The 24537-nt window shown below is 49.8% G+C and overlaps 1 protein-coding gene across 1 annotated transcript in view; it reads right to left on the bottom strand.

Moving 5' to 3' along the window:
- WNT3A (Wnt family member 3A) overlaps positions 1-24537 on the bottom strand; it is an 83757-nt gene that overhangs the window by 58388 nt on the left and 832 nt on the right. The window lies entirely within an intron of this gene.

The following is a 24537-nucleotide window of genomic DNA, read 5'->3' as shown; positions in this document are numbered from 1 at the left end:
CACGAGATCAATTCTTCACTTCATCCTCACTCGGGAAAATCTAAAGGAAAGCATTGACCTGAGCTTAGGGGCTGTGACAAAGAATTATCTGTTCTCATGCCCTCAGGAGATTCTCAAAGGCTCATCTGCAGCTCAGGTAGGACCCATCTCACCCAACAAAAAACACCTAAAATCACTACTTAAATGTAGTCTGACCTTTCACCCAGTTCCTACTAGACCTGGTGAAAGGAGAGGTTCTTTCAGGCAGCAACTCAATCACATCTCAGTTATGACAATCCGAGGGAGAGAATTCCCATTTCTGGAATCACAGAATAATTTGGGTTGGAAGCAGCCTTCAAAGCTCTTCTGTCCAACCCCCTGCCATGACCAGGGACATCTCCAAGCATGTGGGGTTGTTCAGAGCCCAGTTCTGGGCAACCTGGGCCAGTGTCTCACCACTCTCATTGTAACAAATGTGTTCCTTCTATCTCATCTGGATCAACCCTCTCTTAGTTTAAAAACGTTGTCCCGTGTCCTGTCTCTGCTGGTCCTGCTAAAACGTTTGTCCCCACCTTTCTTGCAAACCCCTTCAGGCACTGGAAGGGGCTCTAAGGTCTCCTGAGACCTTCTCTTCTCCAGGCTGAGCAACACCAGCTCTCTCAGCCTGTCTCCAGCCCTCTCAGCGTTTCTGTGGCCTCCTCTGGCCCTGCTCCTGTGCTGAGGGCTCCTGGCGGCTCCTCCCTCACCTGTGGGGACGCAGCCCTGGATTTCTGGGCTGCAACTGCACATGGCTGGGTTAAATCCAGCCTCTCACCCACCAGCAGTCCCAAATTCAACTCCCCAGGGCTGTTCTCAATCCCTTCATCTCCAGCCTGGGTTGATCCCAGGGTTTCCCTGGGTTTAGGAATTTGCACTGCCCTTGTTGAACCTCAAGGGTTTCCCAGGGGCCACCTCTGGAGCTTGTCCAGGTCCCTGTGGATGTCATCCTTTCCGTCCATCGTGCCACCTGCACCACCCAGCTTGGTGCTGTGGGCAGAGGGTCCCCTTGATCCCACTGTCCATGCCACTGACAAAGGAATTAAACAGGACTGGTCACAACACTGACCCCCGAGGGACCCTGAGGGTCACTGACCTCCATGTGGACATTGAGCCATTGACCACCACCCTCTGGATGTGACCATCCAACCAACTCCTCATCACCAAACATGCCTCCCATCAAACCCATGCCTCTCCCAGCTGGAGGGAAGGATGTTGTGGGCACGGAATACAGTGACGGATCAGGGTAGGAGATGAGTTTCATGATGAAGAGCGTGAAGGAGCTCAAACCTGGTCACAGCAAATTATTGCAGTCAGTGGGAAATTATAACTGTACAGTTTGTTATACCTGCTACATAAAGTCACAAATTGGTAATGTCACCATTTTGTATCTAAACACTTGAATGTCCAAGTCCTGAGGCTGAGGCACAGATAAATGCTTACAGAGTCCATCCAGTCTTATCCTGAATTCCAACCTTTCCATGGCCTCCCCCATGTCTTTGCATTCTGCAACAGCTTCACCAAAGTCAGGGCAGCTCTGGAGATTGACACCAGCTGAAGATAAGCCCTCACTGAATTCCAGTAAAATATCACTCATTTGGTTCCACCCAGCCATAAAACAGAAACCTCCATCACACATTCCCATTGTCTTGCCTAGGATCATGTTGAATGAATCAAATGCTGATACTTCTATCATTTTAACATCACTCCTCTACACTGTCATTGTAGAGCATGCAGGCAAAGTTGTTTTCTCTGATATTTAACCGATATCCACCTTTCTTTCCTTCTCCAAGTCGTGCTCCTGGTACCCCGTGGAATGATCCCTCCTTGCTTTCCTCTACTACATACACCTGACAAATGTTTGAGAGCTATTATCCTACCATTCTTTGGCCCAGATTAGTACTTAGAGCTAATCTTCGCTCATCAGCATCAGTCCTTCCAGCCCTCTGGCTGTTTGACTACCCTCCAGTTTGTCAATACGTTCCTGGCACGAGCGCGGGATGGAACCCAGCAGTCCAGGTGCGCTCGCTCCGGAGCCAGATCACCCCATCAGCCCCATCCCGGGCTCGGAGCGCTGCCTCATGTGGGTTCTCCTCGCCTGTCACCTCTCATTTCACACTCAGGCTGAGGGGTGCGTGCCTGTGCAGAGCCCATCCCCTCCCGTGGATCCGTGTGGAGTTGTGCGCGTTGGCATGGCAACGCTTTTCATAAACGTGGAGGCCGGGGCTCTGCCTCCCTCTGTTTACTCACCAAGGTGACGAGAAGCAAGGTATTGGCACACAATGAATGAGATCAAGTAATTCACAAGTTGCTGCCTGCCAGCAGAGCTGCTGCAACTGTCCATGCATGTGCTCCGAGCCTCCACCAAGACAGCGAGGCTTAAATCTCTTCCTTTGCCCTTGACATTGGATTAAGCTGAGGTCATGCACAGGTGTTGCAGTGCTGCTGAGGGCTGCGAACGTGTCAAGCCACAGCAGCTCTACTGCAATCAGTCATCTGAGGTTGATGCACTTCTTTATCACAAAGGAAGTCCAATGCTTTGATAACCCTCCTGTCTTTAGTGCAGCTGCTTCTGGTAGTAAATTGAAGATTATCCCGTGGAACGCCACAACTTATCCTTCTAGGTAAGACAAACATCTTAATTTTCTTCTCCAACAATAATCAGACCCAGATCTAAATCAGTACTACTTGATTACTCTTGAAAGTGAGAACTACTTAAAGTCAATTTAGAATGGGTGACTGGAAGCAGGCTACCAGTGTCTGGGAACTGTGGGCTTCCCTCATCTCCACACATCAAAGTGAACTTCCACTTCCCTGAGCATTGGCTCAACCTCATCCAAACTAGCTGAACCAAAACACAGGAGGAGGGTTCATTCTTTTCTTTCATATTTTCACGTTGCCCAGGAAAGTTGTGGTCCCAGCCCTGGCAGTGTTCATGGCCAGCTTGGAGAAGGTCTTGAGCAACCTGGCCTGGTGGGAGGTGTCCCTGCCCATGGTGGGGGGAATTGGGACTGGAGAATAATCCTTAAGATCCATTCCAACCCCTTAACATTCTAAAATTCTCTAATCCTGTATTTCATCCCACTGTCTCCATGACCAACAACTCCCTGTGATCGTCAAGACCTCCATGGCCAGGCTAAGCAGAGCTCTCAACCATCATTCCCATTATTCCCAGGGGAAGTTTTCACTGCTGCACATAGTTCAGCTGACCTTACTTTACACAAGACCACTCTTAGTCAGGAAGCAGACATTCCAAAGCAAACCTCCCAACAGCTGCCTTTTGGGAGAAATTGTATGTGCCTGCTTGAAATTCTCTGGATATTTCTTCCCCCCCCCTTAGTTTATCACATGTTGAATTCTCAGGCTGGAATTCAGCTGCTCGAGCACAGGTGTGTTGAGTACCATTTGAGGTGCTTTCCAGAATCCACCTGGCTCCAGCCTGCCTCCCTAAAGCATGTGGATTCCTGGGGTGACACAAAACATCCCTTTGGACAACACTGCACACTCCTGCATTCACAACTACAGGGAACCTTAGATCTCCACTGACTTGGATCACTCGCTAGGCACTGATAGTGTAGAAAGCCAAATAAAAGTATCTGGTTCTGAAGTCCAGAAATCAGAATTACCTAAATATTTCCATGTGAAAAGCCCTGTATGAGATACTTACACAGGACAAGATCATGAGGGACCTGTGGGAAACCTGCACAGGGACTCCAGGGACATCTCAAATGGCTTCAATCACCTACATTTAGCCAAATGTATCCAACTCTCAGGGAGGGTTACCACTGTTCTCTTTGGAAATTCACTATTTCCACAGGACTTAAGTCTTTTAGTCCTTTTCCCTTCTTAGGATTGTACAAGAAATTCCCAAAACTGAGATTATGGAAACGACTGTCTGTGTTAGGGAAGGAAACCTGGAAAAGGTTATCTGTGTTAGGGAAAGGAAACCTGCAGCATTGTACAGGCTATTGAAAGATACTGATTTAAAAGAGTAAATAAGTGCTTGGGTCGTTATTTCTACAGCTCAAAGCCTCTTCATTCATCTCCTGTGCACTCAGCACCTTGGAACTTGACCAGTTCTATGATTTTGGCTCACATGAAGGCAGGAATTGCACCCTGCAGAGAATTTCCAGTTCTCTGAGTCATCGTAAACACCTATAAAATGTATAGAAATCACTAATGATTTACCTACATGGGAACCATCGCAGAGCAACCAGGAGTGGAAATGCATTCCTGCCTGCTCCTCACAAACCCTGAAATACAAATAGGCAGCAGCATTTGAAGGATCTGCAACAGAACATCTCAAAGTAACTCGTTCTTCATTGAAAGTTGCTCCATATTTAGGCCATAATTTCAGAGATGTGTGGACCTGGCAGGTCTGACATTGGATCTTTGGGAGACCTGAGCCCTTTTGAGAGGCAGGTGGAGGCTCCTTGGATGGCACAAGATCCTCATCATCTGCGACAGAATTCATGGACAAAATTGTAATGGGAGGTGAGATCCACTTGCCCAGCTGATGGCCTCCAGCAGGCATGGAGTGGTCTCCATCTGAGCAAGTCATCCAGCTTTCCCTCTCAGCAATTAAGAGAATCTTGAAACACCATTTGAGGGCACAGTTCAAGGTGTTTTCACTCCGTTTTTTTACCATCTTCAGGCTGAGAATCCTGTCCCACTACCAATCACTCATTTCTCCTCCTTATCGACCACAGAGGAGACAGGAAAAGATGTCTCTGTTGCAGATGTCTGAGCGTGGATGTCCTGGAGCACGTCCTGAAGGAATCAGTGCTCAGACACCGCCGCACGATAAATCCCCGTCTCCACTTAGGGCTCAATCTCATGGTCAAGCGAGCGGAGCTCAAATTACTGCCTAGTGCTAGCTGACCCACAGCAATCCTACATATGTGAATCCCTAGCCTACAGCAAATGCTGGCGAATGTGATTTAAATTAACCCTTTTTTATTGTGGGTAAGCAAAGTCTAATTACCTCACTTGCTGCAGGCGAGCTGTGAGCACACAGACAGGTACCAAGGGTCAGCTGATGTGTGGTAACTTGTTGCACCGCAGAAACTCGATCAGGAGTTTAATTTGCTAGAGCTTCCACACACAGGCAAGCCCTTAGACTTGGATTCTAATTTCTCCTAAAGCCTCAGGCAGTACAAAATTGGCTAAAAGTTGTGTTAAGGAGAGGGAGAGGTCACAGCGATGCCCCTCCATGCTGGGAGGTGCCGTGACATGGTGGACATCAGTATTGCTCCAAAACCCCTCCATTTTGTACAAATCTAACAGTGGTAGCAATAAAAACCCCCTTAAATTCCTTAATCTTTTTCCAGATGAAAGCATTAAGAGCTGCCTGTATCAAAGAGCAGCAAATCTGTTTCACCAGAGGCAGCCAGCATCCCTTATAACGGAACCGTGCTGAATAAAAAACAATAAAAGGCATTTATTTCTCACAAATAAATCAATTTTTAGGTAGGTTAATAGGACTTTTCATTCTGAATGTCACCAAAGGTCCTAACTCATAGGTACCATGACAGTCCAGTCACGTCTAAGTCAGGTCTAAGTCAGGTCTAAGTCACAAACTCGATCTCTTTGTTGTTCTAAGACACAACTTTCAAGAGAGATGCTGAGAATTTTACTCTCCCATCCCACCTCTGCTGTCTGCTGCCAAGGCAGACGTGATCAGCAGCGTTATGACCACAAGCAGAGTCCTGCTCACCTCACCAGCCCTGGGCAGAACACAGGAACGTCTCGTGATCCATGGGGCCCATAGGACACTCCTGAAATTATCTACTCCAAGTACTCTTGAAGTGACAAACTCCCACCCAGATACTTGGATGCACTTTTTCCAATTTGGAAGTGAAATGGGAACCAGTGATGGTTCACTGAAACCAGCCAGACTCAGCTCAGAAGTAGACCTGAAGTGTGGTGAAGTCGATGAATCCCCAACTGGCCAAATCCCTCAAGAGAAAGGATGGATTCTCCCACCCTGTTGACGTCTTCAAGATCTCAGCTCAAAGCTCTTCCCCAAAAATGCATTTCAGCCCCACTTGTTTGGGTGAATAGGGGGAAACATGGTGGAACCCCCATTGCAATCCTAAAAAATGAGCCCACAGACCTTTACACCCCAGACCCACTTTCAGATGGGTCGAACTATCAATCACCAGTGCTGGAATTTCCCACAATGGGACTCACTGAACAGACTGAGATAAACACAGGTGTCTGCCTACAAAAATGTCCTTCTGCCTTTACTGAATCCACTGCACACAGAATATTTGGCAATTAAACCCTATCCATGCATGACTGCAGGGGACCCCGGTCACCTCTGGGATCGAGATCTCAGCATTTATAAGAAAGCCCTGGAAATACGGAGCTGTTTTATGCCGGAGAGCTGAGCTTGCTACTCCCACCATTCCCTGTGACTTCCTAAATAAGGCATGGATTGCACTGCACCAACAAATGAAGGAGTTTCTTAAATCCCAGGGGGAAGGGAAGGGAAGGGAAGGGAAGGGAAGGGAAGGGAAGGGAAGGGAAGGGAAGGGAAGGGAAGGGAAGGGAAGGGAAGGGAAGGGAAGGGAAGGGAAGGGAAGGGAAGGGAAGGGAAGGGAAGGGAAGGGAAGGGAAGGGAAGGGAAGGGAAGGGAAGGGAAGGGAAGGGAAGGGAAGGGAAGGGAAGGGAAGGGAAGGGAAGGGAAGGGAAGGGAAGGGAAGGGAAGGGAAGGGAAGGGAAGGGAAGGGAAGGGAAGGGTGTTCAGACATTGTGGAGTTACAGGAAAGCAGATGGATGTTTCAGCTTGAGAAAAAGGAGGTCAATTCTGTTTCAATTTTGCAGAGCTGAAACTTTGTGTTAACTTGAAAACTCAGTTGTAATCGCTTTTGCCATAAGGGTAAGAACGGGATAATCCTCCTAAAAAACAAATTGCCATGGAATTCTAGAGGTCACTGGAGACCAGACCCACACTCTGCAAAGCCACATGAGTTGTGATGACATCCCTCCTTTGCTCAGGATGTTCTGGGGAAACCTCCCTGTTTCCAGGCTGCCTCCTCCGAACACACATCCACAAAAGCCTGATGAGACACCGAGGCCTTGCTCTTATGAAATCAGTCTGGAGACAGAGACTTTCTCACTGGAGAGGTTTGCAGCAGAGCAGAGCAAGAAGGAAGCTTCCAGAGAGTGGTTAGAAAGTTCCCTGGAGTCAGGGTTGCTGGAGGATTAGCACAATTAGATTTTGGGAGGACGTGTAGGTACTAGCAAACTTCTCAAGCCACAACTCTGTGCAAGAAGCTCCCGCAGCTTCCTCAGCAACAACGAGCTCAGGGTTCATCTCTGCACTGTAATATCGTTAGTGTGACATTTGTCACCTGCTGTCCCCATCCTCCAGGCTATGGAGCTGTGGCAGTTCACACCATTCCAGCCTTAAACAGGTTCTCAAGGCTGCAGGACTTCAATCGATTTGCAAAAGAAAAAAGCCCTCTGGATTCACCAGGACTGGAATTTCACACATGCTTATGGCAGAAACCAATGTTCAATGGAGTCCATCTAATCTCCCTGGAACACCTAAAAGTTAGGAATTCAGTTAATGACATCACCCAAAACCTCTCTGACCTCATAACAGAATCACTAGGACTGAAGAAGAGCAACTTGCTCTGTCCTAAGATAGATGCCTAGAATAGGTGGGGTTGAACTGCCCTCTGGGGGAGTTAGTCCCTGAAAAAGGATTCCACGTGGAAGTTATAACCCAGATGTTTAATTCTGGATGACAAAAGCTTGCCACGATGAATCCCATCCTTCTCCTGAGCCATGCACACACAAAAAATATTCAACAGCCAGTTCAGAGGGAGAGGTTTTTAAAACCCCTCTCAGCTTGGTTTTAAACTAAAAGAGAAGAGATTTAGATGAGATATTGGGAAGAAATTCTTAGCTGTGAGGGTGGTGAGGCCCTGGCACAGGTTCTGAGAGCGGCTGTGGCTGTCCCTGGATCCCTGGCAGTGTCCAAGGCCAGGCTGGATGGGGCTTGGAGCAACCTGGGATAGTGGAAGGTGTCCCTGCCCATGGCAGAGTTCGGAATGAGATGACCTTCAAGGTCCCTTCCAATTAAACCCCTCCTACGTTTCTATTATTTCTGTGATTCTGTAGTTAACGAACACGGTCAGCAACTCAGCATTTCCCCAAAATAGTCAAAAGTTCCACCAAGCCACTGGCTGGTCACAAACCATGAGCTGCCCTCTGAAGGGTGCAATGATAAAAACTGCTTCTGTTTTCCCTACAAGGTCTTGGTTGTCCCCATCACAGCCATACATGGTTATACAGGTCTGGTAACAAAGCTCCAGTCCGAAATTAAAATGTGACTTAGCAGACCTGAGCAGACCACTTTCCTAGAGTGGCCAGAACCAGCTGCTCCAGAAAAAAACTGTTAGGTGCACCACACAGGATGTTTGTGGAACTTCATTCCTTGCAAAAATCTTACTCTGGTCTTCATTAGCCGGATGTCACCTTAAGCCCAGAAATAAAAGTCCCAAATACCCTTGTTATTGACTGCAACAATCCTGAATATTTGTAATAACTCTGCAAATATTGCCTGGAAAAAAATGTACTGAAAAATACTGTGTTTAAATTGAAAGAGTTTAAAGAAGATTTCGGTCTTTTACCTCTTTTCTCCAGGCAAAATCAACAAGGAAGGTCAAGGACCTGACAAACACTTCAGGTTTCTCATCAGCCTCTCTTAAAATAGGGATAAAATCCTCCCAGACACCAACTGGCATCACATCAATGATATTTGTGGGGTGTTCAGGCACCCAGTCATCCCTCCCAACTTTACCTGTCTAAAAGGGAGGTGTTTAGGCTGTCTCTAGAGTGGATGGAGAAAGACAGGCAACTCCAGACAGTGATTCATCACATCCACTCGAAAGATCCCAATCTCAGGAAGGATGAATCGCCCTCAGAAGGTGCCCAACTTTCTAAGATGGTTGGCTCAGATAGTTGACCATTACATGGCTAAAATAAAGTGAGTGAATCTGGTCCAGAGGTCTCTTAGGGGAGGTTCTGTCACCCAACAGAGCACAGATACAACTCCTTGCGTGCTTGGAGACAGAAGGAGTGCTCCGACATTCCGAGAAAACCCTGCTTTCGAAGCAGAGCTGTCCCCAGTTGGTGGAATGCTTCCTCCAGGATGAACTGAATCCTCCCCATGTTCGCTTGAAGAGAGATGCCTCAGATAACTTGAGTCAGCCTTTGGGATCATCATGAGACAAAGTCCCAGCCCATAAGCAAGTGGGTTGTTGGTTTTGTGGGTGGTTTTTTTTGACTGGAACATTCAGTCCAGTTCTTGGAATATTTTAAAGGCATTTTCCCTTGCTCTGTCCTTGAGCTCGTGCACAGTTATGCTGTGCCTGCTCCTAGGCAAGGCTTCTATCTGTGCAGCAATGGAAGACTCACAGACCACTATTCCAAGGTCTTTCCTTCAGAAAATCAAGGTCTTCCCTCCTGAACACTTTGTGGCCATTTCCCAGGTCTATGGAGAGCACTTGGAAAGGCACCCGGTGACCTCAAGGCAACCTGGGAGCATTGCTCATCCCACAACCACACCACACTGGCTAAAGAGCGTTTTGTGTGCCTGACTTCGTATCTCCACATGTTCAAATCTCTTCAGGGCTCGGGAGCTGGCTGTGAGAAACAGGAATATTAATATTCTGTCAGTGCCCAGAAGGTCTCTGACTATGAGGCAAGCAAAGCTGGTGTGGTGTCTGTAGATTATCTGCTCTTGTTGGCTGATCCTGGCCACCAGGACCTCAGAGACCTCAAGTTCTCTGCCAAAACAATGCAGTCGAGTCAATCTCAGCAAATCCTTTCTGGCAAACCAAGGATGAACTGAAATAATTGTAATTTGAAATGGAGAAATGGCAAAATTGTGGTTTATGTAAAGCAGAGGAGTTTGATTTTTATTTTTTGGGATGGCTTTTCAAGGGTACTGAGGTTAGAGGCACAGGCCCAAGTTACTGGGAGTCAAACCAGGGTGTGAGGCATGTGAACACCCATGTGAACGTTCTTACCCCCTGGTAAATATGAACCATCTCGTGTTTATTGCAGGGAAGGAGCATTCACACGGGCAGTTACCACAGAAAAACTGGCATCTGATGAGTTCACACCCTAACTTACCTCGTGGTAATTTGTTCAGGTGCCCATCCCCTAAGGTGCCATTCCCAAAGTGAAGTTGGAGGACGCAATGTCCCCTTTATACTCAGAGTCAGCACTTCAGTGGTTATGGCACCTACCCATGGGATGGGAAAATGAGCTTTACAAGTTTCCTCTGCTCCATTCGGAGCAGGGTTTTGAACCCAAGTTTCCCAAATCTCAGCAGCACGCCCTCGCCAAGGGATTATGCTGTCCTCCAGAACTACCAAATCAATTATTCACATTGATTGAGGCTTGGCCAACGCTGGGGATTCAGCCAGGAACCTGTGGAGCTCGGAGCTCTCAACACCCATCACCGCTGAGAGCGGGGTGCAGAGCAGGATCCGCGGCACACGGGTGGATTCTGCGAGTTCTGAAGGATACACACCGAAGTTCTGCAATTCTGCCTTTGCATGCCCCAAAACCCCATCCAGCTCCAAGCCAAGTTTTGCTGCACGTTGTCAGATATGTACAAGCCTTAACCGGGCTCCTTCTCTCCCCTGCACTGGGATAGGGGAGATGGGACTGAGATATGCCTGTAATTTCCATACATTATTGCTGTATGTCCCTGATAGCATGGATAATAACGTGCTGTGTATCAGCCCACCACAGGAAAGACTCTCCCTGCTCCCAGGCTTCATCTCAACCCGTGCGACCCAGCCCGGTGCCCGGGCACAGAAAATGCACAGAACTGCCCTGGTATTTAAGGATAAACACAAAGCAAACGTGGCACTTTTCTGGCCCAGAATCAAAGGGTGAAGCAACTGGAAGGATCAAGACCTAAAGGAGCTCGGAGTCTTAAGACATGAGACAAAAGAATTGCTCCAAAACAGCACTTTCCTGGCCCAGAATCAAGGTATGAAGCAACCTGTGGGTTCCTGAAGGATCTCAGAGTCCCAGACACAAGACAAATAGGTTGTCCCAAAGTCTGCTACAGTCAAAGGAAGATTTTATTTGAGTTCCAGCTGGTTTTGGAGCAGAAGCCAAAGCTAAGAAGAGGGAGATGTGATCTACCTATGCATATACACATAGGCATATGTATTATGTATGTGTTTAACTACCTTCCTCCAGAATGAATACTTCTTCTCTCCAAAGAATCCTCACAGAAGGTGTTCACTGGGCTTTTCTAGGACACGTCTCTGGGAGCTGCCAGCACCAATCCACCAGGGAAGTGGGTGACATCCAGCATGGGAACCATGGACCTCCAAAGCGTTGGAGTCCTTCCTCCTCCTTAAATCTAATGAGGAGGTTCCTTCACTTCATCCCTTCCTCAGCCATACAAAGCAATGAGGAGATTGGTGGCATGGCCCACTCCTCCCATAAATCACAGCTCAGAATGAGAAGGAAGGGGGAAGAAACCCTCTGATGATCAGAGGGCTGCAGCAATGGTCCTACAAAGGCCGAGAGAGTTGGGACTGTTCATCCTGGAGAACTGGGAAGACCTCATTGTGGCCTTCCAGTAATGAAAGGGGGATTATAAAAAAAAAGAGGGAGAGGGATTTTATAGGTGGGCAGATAGGGATTAGACAACAGAAACAGTTTTAACTAAATGAGATGTTAGGATGAAGTTCTTTACTCAGAGGGTGGTGAAGCACTGGATCAGCTTGTGGATGCCCTATCCCTGGAAGTGTCCAAGGCCAGGTTGGATGGGACCCTGAGGAACCTGAAGCAGTGAATGACATCCCTGCCCATCACAGAGGGTTGGAACTGGATGACCTCAGAGGTCCCTTCCAACCCAAAGCATTCTGTGCTCTGTAATTCTATGAAACAGAAGACGAATTGAAGAAAACAAAAAACAGAACGAGGAGTTACTCTGTGGGCGCTGAAACTGGTGAGCACTGACTCTTTTGTCTGGATTCAGGATGTCCAGGGAACATGGATGTGCACACACACACTGCTCACACCCTTCAGCCCCTGTGAGGACACTGCTCACATTTCTACCCCATTTAACTGCCCATTTTTGTGAGATCTGGGGGTATCTAATCTTTTTCAGAACCTCTGCCAAAAGAAGCTCATTGGGCCAAGGGGTTTAAATGTCATTACAGGGACAAACAGGCAGCAGGATTGCTTAAACCTTGGCTCATGCAGAAACTAGTTCTGAGAGATGGATTAGAGCAGCAGTGGAGCTGAGAGCCCTTCCATGAGCCCCTCCTTGCCCCCAGCCTGGTTCTCCCTCTGGGGCCTGAAGGACATCAGCCCCTTTGCACAAGCAACTACAGGTCTGTATAGAAACACTTTGGAAAAGCCTGAATTTCACAGAAAAAGGTCAACATGGCTGAAAATTACACAAATTACACCTGCGGTGTCTCCATCTATTCTTTCCTAAGATTACTAATAAAGTCTAACTTAGCACAGCAGTGCCCAAGGCTAAGTTCGTGCCTAACTAAGCACCCAGACAGTTTTATGTAGAGACCTGTAGTCAGTTTAGACTTCACATCACTTCCCTCACTCTTCCATTATATCGATGCCACTGTATTCTTCTGGCATCAAAGAAAATCCCAGGCACCTTTCCTGACATCTCTAAGATCAAGGAAATTTGAGATAAACCCAGCTCTTCCTCATTCACAGTAACAGAAACAGTCTGGGAATTCGAGGACCAGACAGCACAAGCTGTATGAATAAAATTGTACAGATCTTATCAGCGAGGTCAGCAGAACCGTGAAAACGGGAAGCTCAGAAGACAACAGGAGCTGGTGAGCCCTGCTGCAGGGATTTCAGAATCAGAATCATGGCTGGCTTTGAGGGTGGTGGTCTCTGTCAAGGTGCCTCCACCTGGCAGCTCACTATGGTTACAAAAAATCCATCCCAATGACTGAATCTTGGACAAATAATGCTCCTGCAAGAGCACTTGTCCTGAATCAGCTTTTGCACTGAAACACCACAGAAGCCAAAACCAAGCGATTTTTGCACAACTACAAATTCCTTGTCCAGGGGAGCTGAGGGCAGGATGAGCTTAAGGATTTGGGCACAATGGAATTAAATCACCTGACCTAACCTTGCTCATGCAGGAGTCAGGCTCCCAACTGGTCATCGTGGTTCTGTTGATCCCTGACAGAGAGGGATCCTTTCCTCCCGAGATTGACATCGATAGGGCTGCTGAGTCACAGCCAGGAAGTGTCAGCCCTCACTCATGGACTGCAAAGGGAGCTTGGATGACTCCCTCGGATGGGATGTGCAGCTCTGAGCTCAGCAGGGCTGAGCTGATGAACCCAGCTCAGCAGGGCTGCTGTGCGTCAGCGCTGTGTGTGTACAGCTCTACGACACCAGGAACAACCCTAAACTCCTCCCTCGTGGTCTCTGCCACGCTGACTCACACATGTCCAGCTGCCCTGGCTGCTATCCTCACCCAAAACCTGTTTTTTTTAAAAAAAACAGTGAGCCAAAGGTAACTCTGGCGCTGCTTCTCCTGCTGGCTCTGCTCAGTGACCCCACACTGCCCCTTGGAATGGGACGTGGGCAGCTCTCTCTGACAGAGCCTGTAGGAAACTCCCCTCTTTTCCCACCTTTCTGATTCTCCTCTGTCCAGGTGCCCAAGCTGTTTGTTAAGGCCTGTGATGGGCAGAGAAGAAATACGGCCAGAGGTCCCACGTCCCAAGGATGAGTTTTAGCTGCTGAATTACCTCGTCCCCCTGGTTAATCACAAAGCCTGCAGTTCATTAGATAGTCAAGGTTTTGCATGTTGCCCTGCCCTTTTGGTACCAGAGCTTGCCAAAACTGGGCTCTTGCAAGAATCCATCAAGAGCCTGGTTTCCCTCATTCCTGAAGCCTGGCTGCAGGACAGAATTCCTCAATTCATTTCAAGTCCCAGTGTCAGGGGCAGCAGGAGCACCACCACTGCTCACTGCTGCTGGCTGACACCACCAAGGTATCCAAGGCTGTAAATTTAGGCCAGTTTACACAAATCCTGAATTCGTTTCTCTGTTAGAATTTGGAGACTCTTCTGGTCAACAGAACAACTGCAATTTCAGCGGAGCTACAGCTGTGCTGGGAACACCCTGCCTTGTGTTAGGCTGGGCTTGACCCTTTCATTCACCAGCAGACCGAGACTACACACTGAGTCAGCAGGACAGATGGACTCAATGCTCCTTTGGATCACAGACTTCCCATATGCCTGTGGGCAACTTACACCGAGGGTTTCAGTGGCCACTGAATTAGCATTTCCCTGTCTGATCCCCAATCTTCTGCTAATGTGTCTTATCTATTCTCTTTCAACTCGGTTGTTTGCCCCATCTGTCTGGGCCCTGTACTCTCCCAGGCAAAACCCAGTTCCCACTGTGCCCTCAGTCTTCTGTTGTAAGTGACTTTGAGGTTTTGCAATCAATCCACTAATATCCATGACCCATCCTGCTAGGAAAAAGCAGTGATCCAGTAAGCTCCTTCCTTCTCCAGATGATGTTCCTGTTAGCAATGACTCAGTGTTAACTGAGTGCTTATATCCATGACTTCTTCACAATTCTGATTTAGGCAGATTTAATCCGGCCTGGAGCACGTGAGGATGGATGAGGTGATTTCTGGATTTAACGGTGGTGGAAGCTGTTACACCTATTTTTGCAAGCCCACAGATGGATGGATCTCAGTTAACCCAAGGTGCCCAAGAGTTAGGCAGCTAAATCTGCGCTGCTAAAAGCCTGTTCTCTCTGCAGCGTGTGAGAGGAAATAAGCACTTCAAAAAAAGCAACAGCGCTAATCCACTTTTCCTCACACTCAGAATGAGCTGAGGGTATTCATGGACCACCACTGACAAGGGGCAGCTCAATAAAATCAGTTAATTGATCACGCTGCAGCAATGCCATCAATAAATCTGAGGCATAAAGCACAAATTAGGTGTCTAAGCAGCCCTGCACTTCCCTCCTGTCCTTCCCCACTCAGCCTCGTGTTTTGTCTGAGCACTTCCAGCAGCAAATCTTTCCAGGAGGTGACCCAACCAGAGCCCTGCTGATGCTGCAGCAGAGCAGCTCTCAGGGCCTGGAGATCAGGCTGCAGGTTCCTTTCTCTATAGATTTAAAAAAATCAGGGCTCTTTGTTCCAGCCAGCCGGGGAAGGGGACAGGCTGGGCTGAGCTTCCCAGTCCCTGAATCCTTCGCTGTAGGAAAATAACAGAATATACCAAAAGGTTGGATGGGGCTCTGAACCACCTGGGATAGTGGAAGGTGTCCCTGCCCATGGCATGGGGTGGGACTGGATGGGCTCTGAAGTCCCTTCCAACACAAACCATTCTGGGATTCAGTGGTTCTGTGATCCACAGAAGGGCACTCTCCTCAGAGCCTTCAGGATGGCTCTTCACCACTGCCCCAAATCCACGGGATCCGTGTGGCACCCAGCTCTCCTGGCCTGGATCACTAAGGCAACTTATTCCACATCAAAGTCGCCTCGATGGCTGTTCCTAGAACGTTCAAGAAATTGAAACTTCACAAGAATTCCCTTCAAATGCCCTTCTGAGATACAGGATTTTTGCTCAGTTCTTCTACACCTGTGGAAAGCAACGCCAGGACTTCAAGTGAAGGATTTTTCAAATGTAATTTGGTCACTAAAGATTCACCTTGAAGAGTCCTCCAAAGGAAATATCCTCTTTCAGCACTCCACGCATCTGTGTAGATCCTAAAATGCCCAGGAGTGGCATAAAATGGCTTAGGAGTGTATTCAAAGCCAAAACTGACCTGTCCAAAGGGAGATATCTTTGTTCCAGGCATCCAGAATCCCCTTCCAGGCAATGGCTGGGAAACTGGCACAGCTGGGATGGGATTAATCTCATCCCAAAGTAAGTGTCTGACACATGTCAGATGAGCTGCATCTCCTCTCTCACCACTAGCTCTAAAGGAATCTTGGTTAGAGACCGCAAAACATTCAGGAAGATTCGTGAAACCAATCATGGATCTCCCAAAACCCAGCGTTAACCAGATTTTTGTGTCTCTGGAGGAGCTGTGGGTCTCCCAGTAAATTCTGCAAACCTTACCTGATGCCCTCTGGTATTTCCCTGACATTCACTGGGTTTTGGATGGAGTCCTACCTGCCCACACCGTCCCATTCCTTCCCAGCTACAGCAGGCTCGGGAAAAAATGGGAATTCTCCCTTAAGTGTGTCCCTCAGCCTGCTGAGGATTTAGAGTTGTATTCTGTCATGCCACACAACACTGTCTAGCAACAGGCTCCATTGTTGCTCTTGTGGGGGCAGAGGCACAAGCTGAATGGGAGGCTTGGCAACTGTTCAAGGAGTTCCATTCCCGCCTCCCCACCCCTCGGGAAATATCTCTATTAGACAAGGTGCACCCCTCTGGAAGCACAAGGAGCTCCCGCTCTGCCCAGTGCAGTTTGGATTCGTTTCACGGGCTCAGCTGCAGCAGGGATGGGCTCTGCCTTTGCTCCCTGCTCCATCCCACAGTGGGAATTCTGTTGGGTGACGGTGACTTCCCTGGAAAGCTGGGCGTGGGTAACTTTAGCCAGGAAACTGCATCTTCCAGCAGAGAGGTAGAGGAAATACAAACCTGGAAAGTGAAATTAAGAGGCATGGACTGGGAAAAGGGAAAAGGGGATTGGTTTCAGAGAACTAAAGGAAAAAAAAAGCCAGAGGAATTCTTGAAATGCAGAAACATCTGCGACCGTGTCCCTCTGCCAAGATGACTGTCAGGACGGGGCCACAGGGAAACCACTTCAAATCTCCCTTTAAGAAGTTTTGAGATAAAGTTCTACCACAATCTTGACTCGTGGGTGTGGTTGGGGGATGGTGGGAGACTCTGGGTGTGTCTAAGAGCACGAGGAAGATGCATTTGTTCTCTGGAGTGTCCTGGATGAAAGGCAGGAGTAAATAGGTTACAGAGGAAGCTGCAGAATCCTCAAACTGCCGAGGCTTTCAGCAGCTGGGCTGAGACAGGACAAAATACGGATTTCCTGAGGACGGGGGGTGTCTAGAGGTTTTCAGAACCAGCCTGGATGCCACGAATGCTCCTGCACCCATTCCAATACACCAACAAGCACTGAAGAGAGTATAAAATACAGGAAAATGATGGACAACAAGTCCATGACTTGACTTGAGCCATGTGAAATTATGTCAGGCAACGGGAATTATGGATTTTGACAGGAAACAGGCAAATGTGCAAACTCTCAAGGGGGGTTCCTTGTGTTGGGAATAATCTGACTAAACCTGGATGACACTGGTGGACATTGCTCTGAGCTGGCCTCCTCAACTCCTCCACTGGCACAGAGGATTTCACCAGCCAAGCTCCATCAAACACCTGAGATATGAATTGCAGCAGAAGAAAAGTGCCCAGTTCTCCTCAGAGAAAGGAGCCAAGAGCCCCTGGTTCGATGGGAGACACGGAAATTGCAGACATGTGATGGGTAAAGTGAATTCCACCCCCAAGGCTTTGCTCAGCTGCCTGCAGATGGACGTGGAGTGATGCTGAGATGCTCTGGGGTTTTCCTGACTGGTCTCCAGCTGCTGCCAAGAAAGGAGCAGGTCACCAGTGGATTGGGTACAATCCCTGGCAGGCCTCTGAGGATGACCAGGATGTCACCAAACATCTCACCCAGCAGTAGAACCTGCGCGTGGGCTCCTGATGGGAACCCGGCCATCTCCACTTGTGGGCTAGATGCCATTCCAGGGAGGCAGGTTTGAACTAGGAACACTGGGAATGGTGCCTGGCAAGCAGGAAAGCTCCCAGACCTGTGATGAACACGAGGCCAGGCTGGAAATGTGAGGGTCTGCCATGCCCTGAGCTCCAGGAACAGCCGAGGCACTCTCTGAGCCTTCTCCAACACACTCTGAGCCTACAGAACCCAGTGGGAGAGGAGAAATGACCAACCCAGGCACCTGGAATCCCTTGCACGGCCGGTGATGTGAGAAGGGAACCAGCCACATGCTCTGATGTGACCTTGGTGAAGCCTGGGAGTGCAAAGGTGCAACAGGAGAAAAACACTTCACACCAAGAGCGTGAAGGAATCTCCACCTTGGGAAAGAGCAGCAGCAATCCCTGCTAATAATTATCACTGGATCCGTGGAAGCATAACTGACTGCCTTAACACCAGGACAGAAGCTGTGGTGAGGAGGAGGAGACCAAAAGCACCTTGAACTCCTTTGATGGCCCAGTCTCTACAAATGCAAAGCCCCCTCTGGGCAGCAGCAACACCCGGATGGGAAGGGGACTGTGAATATGCAGGTGAGGAACCAGGAAGAGGGACAAACACCACCTTTGTGATGCAGAACGCTCTCCCCCGGCTCCTAGGCTGCTTTTGAAAGCCGTGCCCTATGTTAGGAGTTCAGAACAAGGGAGTTAATGCAGCAGTCCTCCTTCCCTCCCCGTGATTTTTGCACGTTCCAGTAGAATTTGGAATGAACTTATGAACTGATGGGATTTTTACAGGTTGTGCTAAGACGGACTGAAAACAAATCCTTCCGCTTTTAAAGGGACAAAAGGGGAAAAGAGCGTCATGGGTGGCACGGGATAGATGGAAACAGTTGGCATGGACACTTTCAGGAGTGGCTTTGCTGCAAGACCAACCCTAGGCCTGATCCAGCAGAGCCCTGATGGACACCCCATGGGAAAGCTCCTGCCTGGATATTCCCCCCTTTCAGTATGAAGCCCCACCGAACTGCCTCGGCTCTGGGCTTTGTCTCTTGGTGCTGCCAGCAAAGCAGAGATGGGTTTAGAGACCTTTTGGGCTGGGGACACTCCTGCTGCAGCCTTGGGGCTGGGCCCAGTCCAGCCTTGGCCGAGCACGTGGACAAGAGCTGTGTGCTCTGGCCAGCGCCATTTCCCCTTCCTTTCCCCCTTAGTCCAGTGGGTTTAACCCCAGCGCCAGCACCACCTGAGCGGGCAGAAATCACCACGCTCCACATCCCCACAAGTCAGAGGGCGCCTCTTTGGAACCTTCTCCTTCCCAGCCACGACCCCCAGACCTCCCTGATGCTCCTCCCCTCTTTCCAGCCACACTTTCCATCCCCACGGGGTTTTCTTGGGGAAGCAGGGCACGAGCACGAGTCCAGCCCTGCTCTGCACGGGGAATGTGGGTGGGACCGGTCCGTCCTGGGGACGAGCGAGGCTGTCACACCCAGCTCAGCTGCCCGGCCCCAAAGGGAGCACCGGGACTCAGTGCCCGCAGCATTCCCCCTGCGATACCCTTGTGCAAGGCCTGCGAAGTGCTGTCATTGTGCCCAACAAAGCCTTTGAAATGCGGCCGGGCGCCTTGAGTCGCGAACTCGAGGAACGCTGGGCAAGGGCAAAGCCGAGCATCAACCCCTGCTCATCCCGCCGGGATTTTCCTGCGCTCCCGCACGCGTGAAGGAAAAATATTTGCTCCTCGTGAGGCCTAACGTGGAATAATCTCCTGCTGCTGCTGCTGCTTGGCACCAAGGATGCAGGAATTGGTGCAGGGACTGGAGAAGCAGCAGCGGTGCTGCAGGGCTGGAGCTGAGTTGGAAGGAAGCGGGATGCCAGCAGGAAAGGGATCCCGCGGGTTTGGGATGGAGACACCAGCGAGTCAGCCTGGCTTCCCCCGGTGCAATCAGCAATCCGTGACTTCCTTTTCTAGGAGACACCACAGTAAAAATCAAGGCTCCTCCAGCCTGAACCTTTTAGAAGGAATGGTCAAAAAGCCTTTTTTGGCCAACAGAAAGCAATGCAGTTCCCAACCCTCAGTTCCAGCTACTCCAGTTGAAGATGTCCCTGCTCACTGCAGGTGACCTTTAAAAGGCTCCTTCCAACCCAAACTATTCCAAGTGCTCAAAACTTTTCCAGTGAGAATTCTTAGAAGTGCTCCAATATCTGCAAAGGACAGGTTTCACCTCCAGGGTTACCTGGAAACAGCTGGGGAGCAAAATGATTCACTTTTCCTCATTTTAGTTAGGAAAAGCTTTTTTTTTTGATGCAACTCCTTCCGCCAACGCTTTGAATATCAAGTTGCTGTTTTTCAGGTTAATTTGTCTAATAAAGTCCTCTTAAAATGGGGGAAAAAAAATCAATTAATATGCAGCAGAACAACACAACTTAATAAAATGAGTCTGAAATCTGAGTAGATGAGGGATTTGGGATTTTCTTTAGCACACACCGGGCTCTCTGGGAAAGTCCCAGCCCTCCCCATGTTTCAAACCGGGACTTCTTGCTGAGACCTTGCAAAATTTTCAGTTCCTGCTGTGAAAAAACCTCCTGGTGTGATCTTGGTGAAGTCATTTAACCTCACCAGCTCCTCCACAACTGGGCTATGCCAGGAACAGCACAAACACCATCAGAGTTTGTTCCTTCAGTCCCACCGAAAGATGGAGATGGAAATGATTCCCCTTTGCACACAGCATTCCCTGCATGGAGCGGGGTTTTTACCACCTGGATCTACACAGAAAGATCCCTTTGGCCCTTTTCCCTCCACTCTGCTGCTGCTTGGATGCCAACCAGCCACCCCACATCCAGAAAAGCCAAACTGGGGGCAGAGCTGGTATCTGAGAGCAGCCTACACCATCATCCCGTGATTACTCCCTGCCTGGAGAACCAGGGCTGTGTCAGCTCCTGCTGTAACACAGGTACAGGCACATAAAGGCAATTCCAAGGATTGGGAGAAGGGTGGGAGAGGGAAGGATGGATGGATGGATGGATGGATGGATGGATGGATGGATGGATGGATGGATGGATGGATGCAGAGGGACTGCACTGCTCCACTGACGGATTTTAACCTCCCATCACAACCCGCTGCAGGAGGGGAGGAGATGGAGATGAATTCCAGCACCTCACCCCGGCCAATCGAGCAGAGAAGCGGGGATGCAGCTCGTACCTCTGAGCTCTAGAGATCACTTAGGAGCCCTGCTGCCAGCACCCACGGCCCAGGCTGTCCCTCCAGTGACCTCCCAGGGCTCTGCCTCCCTGCTGGCTGGCGAGGGATGATCCTCTCCCCTCTCAAACCAAGCTCTGCTTTCCCAAGCGCGCAGCTGCCAGGGCTCGGTTTGGTTCTGCAGGGCTTGCAGCAGGCAAGGGTTGGGTTTCTCATGGCATGCAGAGCCTGGCCTGGCTTTCACTCGCTTTAAAGCGGGGCTGTTCTGCCCACGTTGAGGGGAACAGACCCCAGGAGAGACCAGAGAGCACAAGGCAGGAGTTCATCCCTGCCCTGCTGCTGCTGTGGTGATGCCACGGAACAGGGACGGGCTCGGGTGTAGCACCTGAGCACTGCTGGAGTGACACCACTGGGGTTACATTTCCTGAATTGCACAAAATAGAGATGGAAAGAGCTGTCAGATCCCTTTTCCCAGCTCTCACGGAAAGGGGATCCTGCAGCACACCACAGCTGTGCAGGTTTATCCTCCATGGACGAGGAAATCGATGGAGCTGCCGTGGCCAGTGCTGGGGAACAGGAGCAAAGCCAGGCCACGGGCAGGGAAATATCCCCACACACATCCCCACATCCTCCACATCCCTTCCAAAGGCCTGGCACCCCCAGGAGCACCATTCACTGTGCTATCAGTGATTACAGCTCCTCTCCTCGCCCAGTTTTCCACGGGGCTGATCCCAGCCCACCCCACTCTGGGTGTGACACGGGAGCGGCGAGAGCAGCGCAGGGGACAGGAGCCCCAGCAGGACACAGGAAGGGACAGACACCACTGCCCAGAGCGATGCCACCACACCAAATCCCAGCCAGAGCCTGTTGCTCCACTAGAACTCCCCTTCCCATCCCTCTCCCGGCGCACAGTTCAACCACACACATCCCAAGCTGCCTCACACTCAGGAAAAACGCCAGTTGGTTTCTCCTACAGCAAAGGAGTCTCCTTCTACTTCTCATTCAGCCCAGAGAGCCTCTCCTGGGATCATCTACACCAGGAGCAGCATCCTGGGCTGCAGGAGGTTAAGATTCCCATCATGGAAGTACTGTGTTAATTTTTATTGCTGGTTTTTTTTCCCCTCCTGAATCCAACCCTTCCCCCTTCCAAATCATTTCTGCCCACTGCCTGTGTTCAGACCAAGCCAGGCCACTTAGCACCGATTAACAAAATAAAATAAATAAAATTAAAGTCTTTTTTTCCCATTTCATGCGGAGTCGGTCAAGGCAGTGCAAGTCAGCTGGAAAAAGTTTAAATTCTGTTTGTGCTGCATCTGTGACTCCACAAGGACCCCAGACTCCCCCAGCACAGGGAACAGGTTACATTTAATCCCCCCTTAGCCATGAATTCTGCTTCGGAATTCCCTCAGCCTTCCTTCACTCATTCCAATCTCTCCTTTTTTTGATTTTTTTTTTTAACAAACCAAGAAATGAGCAGCACTAACATTTTAAAAAGAAGAAAAACCCGAAAACCATCTGATTTTTGCTGTTAATCTGGCCCCCTGGGTGTGGAAGAGCCTGTTGCTGCTCCCAGGAGCTGCTCTAGGTTGAACAGCTCAGTGCTGCACTGCACTGGAGAAGGTCCCGGGAGGCTCCTGTGGCACAGGAAATCCCACCAGTACATCCCTAAAACCTGGCTCATCAATTCCAGTGGGAATCAGTCCCTTTTCTTTGATTATTTTTAAACCATTCTTTCCAAAGCCCCTTTTATCCCAGCCTGTAAATGCATTATTTGCTGGTTTTAAGGAACTCACGGAGCCTCCCCCCCCCGCCCCAGCATCATCACGGATGGAGGGTGGGAGCATCGCTGCTCCAAGGGATCCTTTCCCTTCTCCTCCACTGAACTTTTCCCGAAGCTCCCAGGAAACTGGGAATCTGCTCGGTCTGGTTTAAACAGGTGCCCCCACGCCACGGTGGGAACAGCAATTTAAACAGCTCAGTCAAAAAAAAGAAGCTGCGAGAGGTAGACAGAACTTACAGCAACACTTGTTCCCCTTGAAAAATTTGCATTTCCCCTAAATTTGGGACAATAATTAACCGAAACCCACAGGAAATTATAATTTCTCAGTCCCTGCTTTGGCACCGATTTTCTCGAAGTGTAAATATCCACAGCCCCGCGCTTTAGGATGAGTTGATGCTTTAATTAGAAACGATTAGTGGGGAGGGGGCACAATTGGGGGGTGGGAAATGAGAGATTTTCTGCTGTAAACACCCAAATCACCACGAGCTGGTAGAGGGGAGGCTTTAAACAGAGACGGTTTGGGATGGGATGTTTGCTGCTTGCATGACCAGACTAAAAAACTCCCCGTCCTCTCTTCCAAAAGAAGAAAAACAACAACAACAAAACAAAAGAACGAGCGGAACGAAATTAAATTAAAATCAAATAAAGCAGCACGGTCGATTTGCTAAATTTGGGAGCAGCTGGGCTGGCCTAGGAGGAAAGGAACTTCCCTGCCGTTATTGGGACGTGCATCCCGGGGTCCCCTGTGCCACCTCCAGGCCCCAATTCCCCACATTTCCAGGGCTGCTCCCCATCTCCAGCCACGGGGGTGGCCGTGGGTTTATATCTCGCTTGGGGATAAATAAAGAGGGAAAGGTTGAGGATAAATAAAGAGGGAAAGAGGTGGGAGGGCGAGGGGGAATTTAGGCAGCCAATGCAACAGCTCCCGGCCTCTCCTGCGACTCCCCCACCCCAACCAAACCCTCCTTTGCATTTCCATGGCCTAAGGGGGGTTTCTCCTTGCGAAAGAAACGTCTGAAACCGCTGCTTGGCACCGGCAAGGACAGGGGGAAAAACCACCCCCGAACCCCGAAGTGCCGCCGCTGCCGCCCCCTCCCCGCACACACCTGATGCCCCGGCTTGGAAAGAGAACTCCTGCCCCTCTTTCCAGCTCCTTTTTCCCAGCCTTTTCCCCCTCGGACAGCTCCGGGAGCGGCGGGGACAGGGGACCGGGGGGACGGGGGGGCCGGGACCGCGCTCCCCTCGGCGGGCGACAAGCGAATATTTATGTCGGTATTAGAGGAATGCGTTTCCTTCTCCAATCAGGAATGCAAGCAGAGTTCCTAATTATAAGTTAGATGGTGGCTGGGAATAAAAGATTGCTTTTTAATGACTCCCGTCCAGGTGCTCTCGCTGCCTGTCTTCCCAGGAACACATTTGCATTTTATTGCTTTTTCTCCCATCCCAACGAATTCCCTGCTTTCAGACATACCTGAAATAGTTGGAGAGGCTGCTGCCTTCAACACCCTCACCTCTGCACCGCCGGGCAGGGGGGCACCGCGGATCCCCGCACCCGCGGGAGGGGGAAGGGGGGGGGAGCAAGGATTGAACGCACTTTAAAAATTAATTAGGAGGACGGTGATGATTTTTTGGGGGGAATAAGGGGGGCGGGCGCTTCGGAGCTGTCCGCAGCGCGGGCGCGGAGCCCCCCGGCTCAGCCCGCGGAACCCTGCGGAGCCGGAGCCTCCCTGCGCGAGGGCTTCCCTGAGCCCAATTACCTCCGCGGGGTAATTAGAGCAGATCGTGCAGTTACATGCCTTGCCCAGCACCATTTGCTTTTCGTGG

This window comes from Aphelocoma coerulescens, chromosome 2 (genome assembly GCF_041296385.1).
Source record: "Aphelocoma coerulescens isolate FSJ_1873_10779 chromosome 2, UR_Acoe_1.0, whole genome shotgun sequence".
Lineage (NCBI taxonomy): Eukaryota > Metazoa > Chordata > Aves > Passeriformes > Corvidae > Aphelocoma > Aphelocoma coerulescens.
The sequence above is the reverse complement of the archived record's forward strand: the minus strand, read 5'-3'. Positions and strand labels throughout refer to the sequence as shown.